Source organism: Sarcophilus harrisii, chromosome 4 (genome assembly GCF_902635505.1).
Source record: "Sarcophilus harrisii chromosome 4, mSarHar1.11, whole genome shotgun sequence".
NCBI lineage: Eukaryota > Metazoa > Chordata > Mammalia > Dasyuromorphia > Dasyuridae > Sarcophilus > Sarcophilus harrisii.
In genome coordinates, this window is record NC_045429.1 from 137876493 (window position 1) to 137884686 (window position 8194).

Here is an 8194-nt window from a genome sequence, read left to right on the forward strand (position 1 = left end):
CTTGAACTTAGGAGTTCTGAACATCATAGAATGATCTTGAAGCTGATGTTCAACAGGTTGTCAAAGGAGAGGTGAACTATTGATATTGGGAACTGAAGCAAGTCCACTTGGATTGGACCTCACAACAGCCCTAAACATCCAGCTTATATACATTAGGGGAGAGTCGGACTAAAAAGAAAACTTGGTTGTTACAACCTCTCTGCATTTCAGAATCCTCATTTCCAAAGTGGCAGTTGGGTCAGGTAATTAAAGTATCATAGGATTATGGATTGAGAGTCTGTATGGTCCTTAGATATCCAATTCAACTTCCTCATTTTATATATGAGGAAGAGCAAGAGTAGATAAATGAATTGTCCCACATAATAAGTAGTAAAATAGGGATATGGACTCTGGATCTCTGATTGCAAATACAATATTTTCCACTTTATTATGCTACTCTAAGATCTTTTTCAGAACCAAGATGCTATGGATTCTTGAAATCAGAAGTGATAATCTGATTCATCTTTTGTATCTTGCACCCAGAAATGCCTTACATAAACATCCATATATCAAGGACTTATGATTTCACCACAAGGGGAAGTTCCTCTATAGAAACTACCTATACTAATTCACATTAGCAATCTGTCTACAACTTTTGTATAGGTATAGGGAGTATAGTATCAGGAACATATATAATATATATATGTATATATATATATATATATATGTACACACACACACACACACACACACATATATATATATATATGTCAGGAACATAGAATTGTCTTTCTAATTCCATTACATAACATTATTTTAACTTAGTATAGTTATTATACATCTTTGTAAAATTTTACTGAAATCTAATATAAGTATAATTAATTCAATATGAGGATGGCAAACAAAAAGAAGGGAAAGTTGATGTCACCTTTCCTTTAGCCTGCTGTTTAGGTGTATTTGCCTAGTGGAACATAGGATTCTGACTATATAGGAAGCACAAGGAATTCCCCTGCTGACCTTCTTGGGCCATTTTTATGATATTTGGACTCCACTCAAGGGCTGGATAGATAATGTAATCTGTCCTTTGTGTATTATTGGATCATAGTGCTGTTGATTTTCTGTTTGTTTATTTTTCCCACAAACCAATTCCTCACACTAATGAAAAAGATAATTTGCTATGGAATAGTTGAAGTAGTGAGTAGAATATAAAGATGACAATCAGGACAAATGTGGTCTTTATAGTCAAAACATCACTTGGAAGTCAGCATGAACAATCAATTTGTGAGGCTATTAGCCATATATACGAGCCCCCATTTGCCCTGCCCCATGTCTGCTAAACCAAGTAAGTTCTCATTGTGGCTCATAATGGACTTTTCCAAAAAAGCACAAACCTATTACCAAATGATGACCCATATTTCTAACATTAGTATGTCTTCCATAAAATTACCTTGAAAGATATTTGTGTATATGTGTGTGTCTATAATATAATACTTCTTTATTTATATATTGTCTTATCTCCATTCATAGAATATAAAGTCCTGTAGATAACTCTCAGGTAAGGAAACTGTCTATCAGTGGAGGTTAACTCCTTAGTTATTTACAGTCAGAGAGAGTTATCTAGACATAGAGAAATTGTGATTTGTCCTGGTCAAACAGGTGGTCTCATATGTGGTACTAGAACTCAGATCTTCTAGCTTTATGGCCAGCTTTCTCTGTTATGTTATTCTGCCTTTAAAAGTCCTCCTGGAGGCAAGGACGTATTTCATTTTTATCTTTGTATCCCAGTGCATAGGACAGTGCTTGGCATATATCATTTAATAAATGCTTACTTGCTTGTTTAGTAGATAATAGAACATTAGATCTGAAATGAGAAGAGTTGGGTACAAAATCTTGCTTTCAATATATACTATCTGTGAGATTTGGGGCCATTTATTTCACTTCTATGGGTCTTAGATTCTGTAAAATAAAGGGTTAGAGTAAATGGTTTCTAAGATTTCTTCTTCAGAATTACAACATAGTTATTCTTTCAGCTCTTTCAAAGTCCCTCTTTCCCCCATTCTTCTATTGCATCTGATGGTTGGTTCAAGTAATTCTGCCTTGCTTCCCAAAACACCCATGATCTTTAGTAGCCAATAATGAAATCCCTGTAGTACTGTGTTGCTCCACTTTGCTTACTGAAGTGTAATTATCAAAAGTGAAAGCATTTACATCTTCTTCATTCATTATGCATTGCTGAGAAGACAGGGAAAAGGTCTTAAAAGCACTAATGCCATATTTTTTCAAGCAGAACCTTTGGGAAGCTATGGGGCTGTCCTTAGGGATATATAGTCCCATATGATTAGTTCTTCCCTTTACTGATTTTAAAAGATAATTTTTCAATTATTCATTAAGAGGTAGGTGATAAAAAATTATCAGCAGTCATCAATCTCATATAGATTGGTGACAGCTTCCACTGCAAAAACTAATTATTAAGAGTTATGGGAAAATTTGTAAGTAGAGATGACCTAATGAGCAAACCAATCAGAGAGAAGAGAATCTGCCTCTTCAAATGAGCCACTTAAAAAAAACCCTAATTTTTAAGCTATGGCTTATGTCTAGGCATGGGTTATGAAAGGAATATATGACTGAAACAATATGCATTGATATGTTAGAAAACATACATGTGTTAAAGAACGTGTCCTGATTTTGAGGAAGTCATGATAAGAAAAATGTGTTTTGAGTGAGAAGCTTACTGTTTTAGGAAAACCAATAGCTCATACTTTGAAATGTTGTGATGTTAAATAAGACCCCTATAAAAATATTTTAATGTGTAGGTCTCCTCCTTTCCCCTCAGATTACAAGATGTTTACAAAAAGAAGTCAAATAGAGGATTTTTACACTTTGGCAGGGAGGAACCCATACAGTCTTGATTGGTGAATAAAAAGAACAAAACTGGTGCTGCTAAGATGCAGAAGTGGTACAATCAAACAATTATCTCATTAAATCATGTGAGAAAGGTTGAAGTTATGTATTGTGAGCAATGAATTTTGCTAGATGCTTCATAAATATTTGTCACATGAACAATAACCTCTAAACATATTTAGGCTACCTAGGGAGTGGTAAATAATTTATGTTGCAGCCACAGTAGAGTTCAGAATCTTTCCCACACCATGTGTATCCTGATGAAATAGTTCTGTTTGTACCAAAGCTTTAGGAAATGAGGTTGGGTCATGTTTAGAAACTTGAGGATTCAGGTCCAGTAAGGAGGAATGAAAATCTTTTGGCAAGCAATAGACTCATAGTTTTGGGAACTAGTAGAAGTGTTTGAAAGTTTCCCATGATAGTTGAGGTTTCTATAGTTGGGAGTCAGATTGTGCCTCTCAGTCAGCTACCATGACTGTGCTTTCATTCAACCTAGTGCTTAAAGCAGAGGTTTTGCAATCCATTCTTTAAAAAATTAAGATTTTGTTTTTCACAGTTACACATAAAAACAATCTTTAACCTTCATTTTTAAAACTTTGATATCAAAAGTCTCTCCCTTCCTCCCTCCCCATGTCCTACCTTTTAATGAGAAGTCAAACTATTCAATAGAAGTTATACATGTAGTTATACAAAACATTTCCATATTAGTCATGTGAAAGAAAACAGATAAAAAAAATAGTCTCAAGAAAAATAAAGAAAAAAGTATTCTTCAATCTGTATTCAGACACTCTCAGTTTTTTCTCTGGATGATGGGATAGCATTTTTCATCATAAGTCCTTAAAAATTGTCTTGAATCATTGTATTGCTGAGAATAGCTAAGTCATTAACAACTGATCATCTTACAATATGTTGTTATTGTATACATAGTGCATTTTGTTTTGCATCAGCTCATGGAAGACTTTCCAGGTTTTTCTGAGAGCATCCTGCTCATCATTTCTTATAATAAAATAATATCCCATAATATTATATCATACAATAATACATACAATAAGAATCATACAACACATTTTGTTTAGCAATTGCCCAATTGATGCCAACAGAAAAGATTTGCTATAAATATTTTTGCACATATAAACTTTTTTTCCTTTTTTAAAATCTCTTTTGAAATATAGACATAGTAGTGATATTGTTAGGTCAAGGATTATATGTGATTTTTATAGGCCTTTGGGTTATAAATTGCCCTATAAAATGATTAAATCCGTTCACAACACCTCCAACTATGCATGCATGTCTCATTTCCTCCATATACCCTTCATCATTTATAATTTTTATTTTCTTCCCTATTAGTCAATCTAATAGATATGAAATAGTCCCTCAGAATTATTGTAATTTGCATTTCTCTAGTCAGTAGTTAGTTAAAACATTTTTATGTAATTTTAGGTAGCTTTGATTACTTCACCTGAAAATATCTTTTTATCTTTTGATTGTTTGTTAATATCTTTTGATCATTTATCAGTTGGGGAATAGCTTTTATTTTCATAAATTTGATTCAGTTCTCTATATATTTGAGAAATGAAACCTTTATCAGAGAAACTTGCTTCAATGTTTTTCACAATTATTATTGCTAATTGCATTTCTTTCCATCCTATTCCTCATTCCCATTTATTCTACTCTTTCTCTTTCATCTTGTCCCTCCTCAAAAGTTCTCCTCCCCAATATGTTCTTCCTTCTATCATCCCACTTCTCTTATTCCTCTTTGTACATATTGTGTACATTCTGTCTTTGAACCAATTTTGTTTGACCATCATTCTTTCAAATTAGATTATTTAATTTCCGATTGATTTTAGTCTATCTTTCTCTGGCCTTTTATTGAGCATAATTTTTACTGCATCATGGTCTGAAAAGAAACATTTACTATTTCTGCCTTTCTGCATTTGATTGAGAAGTTTTTATGTCCTAATCCATACTCAATTTTTTTTTTTGTGCTGAGAAAAAGGTACATATCTTTCTGTTCCCACTAAATTTTCTCCAAAGGTCTATCATATCTAAGTTTTCTATGATTCTTTTAACCTCCCTAGTTTTCCTCTTGTTTTTTTATGGTTAGATTAATTCAGAGAGAGGTAGGTTCAGATTCCCCATTAAGAGAGGGGGGCATCTGTGCTATCTATTTCTTCCTATTCTCTAAGAATTTGTATGGACTTTCAGGGGTGGAGCCTAGATTGAGGAGTGAAGTCTGAAAACTGCTCAAGCTTTCCAAATTTCCCTAGAAAATCACATGAAACAAAGCCTCTGAGCAGAGTCTGATAGAATGAAACCACTCTTCAGCTCAAGATAGACTGGAAAAACTTCAAAAAAATGTCAATCTCACTGGTGTGAAAAGGTTGTTCTGCCTAACTCAGGCTAAGTCTGGAAAAGCCAGTGAGAGTCTTAATCACAACAGATTAGCAATTGTGACCCTTGGTCCTGATTTAGTAGGGGAGCAGACCAGTGGGACAACTTTCAGTCACAAGGCAAATTATGGGAAACCAAGGTGTTCCTGGAAAGAACAGACAAAACTATCCTCTGCAAACACAAAGTGCCTGAGCTTAAAGCCAAAGCTCAGAACTGCACAGAAATCTTGGAATAGAAACTACCCCCTTTACCCTAGGAGCAGGGCTTCATAAAAGAGGAAACAAAAAAAGAAAAGAAAATAAAATTATCAAGAAACAGAAATGAAACCTAACACTTTCCCCCAGTATATTCTCTTACTCCTTATTTTTATTTTTTATTTTTTAAGATATCATCCCTTTATATTCAACTCGCACTTGTGCCTTCTCTCTCTCTCTCGCTCTCTCTTTGTCTCTCTCTCTCTGTTTTCCTTTTAACTGCCCTAATAATGAGAAAGTTCTTATTAGTTATAGGTATCATCTTTCCATGTAGGGATGCTTAACCTTAACCTTAACCAAGGGCCATCTTCAGTTGACCTGGACTACATCTTGCCATTGGATCTAGATGGCTCCAGAGGAGAAAGTGAGGCTGATGATTTTGTATATCCTCTCTCACTTAAATCCAATTCATTTATATGTCATGGCATCACCTCCCTGATGTCATGATACTCTTCAAATATGAAGGACAAACAAAAACAATATTAAGTCCCTTATGATTTCCCTTTCCTATTTACTTTTTTATATTTTTCTTGAGTCTTGTATTTGAAAGTCAATTTTTTTATTCAGTTCTGATCTTTTTTTATCAAAAATGCTTGAAAGTCCTCTATTTTGTGTTCATTATTTTTCTCCTAGAGGACTATATTCAGTTTTGCTAAGTGATTCTTTATCATAATCTTAGCTCCTTTGTCCTCTGTAATGCCATATTTCAAGCCCCTCTGATCCTTTAACAAAGAAGCTGCTAAATTTTCTATCTCATTATGGATCTTTGATAGTTCAATGATTTCTTTCTGGCTGCTTACAATATTTTCTCCTTAACCTGGGAGCTTTGTAATTTGGCTATAATATTCCTGAGAGTTTTCATTTTGGTAAGTCTTTCAGGATGTGATCAGTGGATTTTTCAATTTCTATTTTACCCTTTAGTTCTAGGACAGTTTCCTTGATTTCTTAAAAAAAATTCAGATTTGTTGAAAGATGACATCTAAATTCTGTTTTTGATCATGGCTTTCAGGTAGTCCAATAATTTTTAAAATCATCTCTCCTATCTATTCTTCAAATCAGTTGTTTTTCCCATGAGATATTTCACATTGTTTTCTATGTTTTCATTCTTTTGGTTTTGTTTTATTGTTTCTTGATTTCTTACAAAATCATTAGTTTTCATTTGCTCAATTCTAATTTTTAAGGAATTATTTTCTTTCATGATCTTTTGTAACTTCTTTTTCATTGGACTAATTCTACTTTTTAAAGAGTTTTTTCTTCAGTGAATTTTTATGCCTCTTTTCATTTGACCAATGCTGCTTTTTAAGATATTCTTTTCCTCATTGGCTTTTTCTATCTCTTTAAAAATAGAACCTAGTTTATTTTTAAAGATGTTATTTTCTTAAGTATTTTTTTGTTTCCTTTACCAAGTTGTTGATTTGTTTTTCATGATTTTCTTGCAGCACTATCATTTCTTTTCCTAACTTTTATTCTATCTCTCTTATTTTATTTTCAAAATCTTTTTTTGAGCTCTCCCATGGCCTGAGATCAATTTATGTTTTTCTTGGATTCTTTGGATGTAGGAACTTTGAATTTGCTATGTTTTGACTGTATGTTTTGATCTTCCTTGTCATCATAGCAACTTTCTGTAGTCAGGATTTTTTCTATGGTTTGCTGATTTACCCAGTCAATTTCTTGACTTTTAACCCTTTGGCAAAGTAGAACTTTGATTTCATGGTAGATTTACTATCTCAAGCTTCAGGGTTTTCATATAGCTTTTTTCAGAGATACTCCTAGAAACTTTAAGTTTTCAGTTCTTCCAAAATGTTTTGACTATATTGGAGGTCTTTACTACACTCTTGACCTATATTCTAGTCTGTGAATTACCAGAAGCACTCTTTTTTGCCCTAGAACTGTGATGAGGGCCCCCATACTAGTTGGGCCACAATGAACTGCCACCCAGGTCTATAACCCAGATCCAAATATAAGTAAAGGAACAGAGTTCTACCTTAGTGCTAGCAAAAATAAAACAAAACAAAAAACAAAAAAATTCTTGTAATCTCCTTTTGATCATTTGTTTGATCCCTTTACCGTCTGTTGGGTGAGAGCTCTGGAAGTAGCCACTACTGCTGCTACTGAATCAGTGGATCCCAAAGCCTGCCCTTTGTTTGTTGGGTCTGGGTCTGTACTGGTGTGACCTCTGCTGGACTATGCTCCATTTTCATCCCTGTGTGACAGAACTTTCCTGTTGATCTTCTAAATTGTCTTTGGCCAGACAATTATTTCACTCCATCCTTATGTGGATCAAGCTGTAGGCATTGTTTTATGATATTATTTTAAAAGTATTCAGAGGAATTTCGTAGGAGGTCATGCGAGTCAGTTCCTTTTTTCTCCCATCTTGGTCAGCCTCTTTTTAATCCATTAAATTTCAACAATAGTTTTTTATCATTCCTTTAAAAATGTCTCTGAGGCAAATCCAAGCTTTGGATTTAAATCAAATAGGGGAGAAGGGTACACCAAGGTGTGAATGGGATTATCAATCAATCAAAAATCAATAAGCATTTATTAGCTAGCTACTTGAGGCAGTAAAGATAATAATAATAATAATAATAATAATAATAATGTATCAGGAAAAAGGGAAGCAATTGGATATCCTTGGATCAACATCAGATCAAGCCTCTGAATGGGTTTTG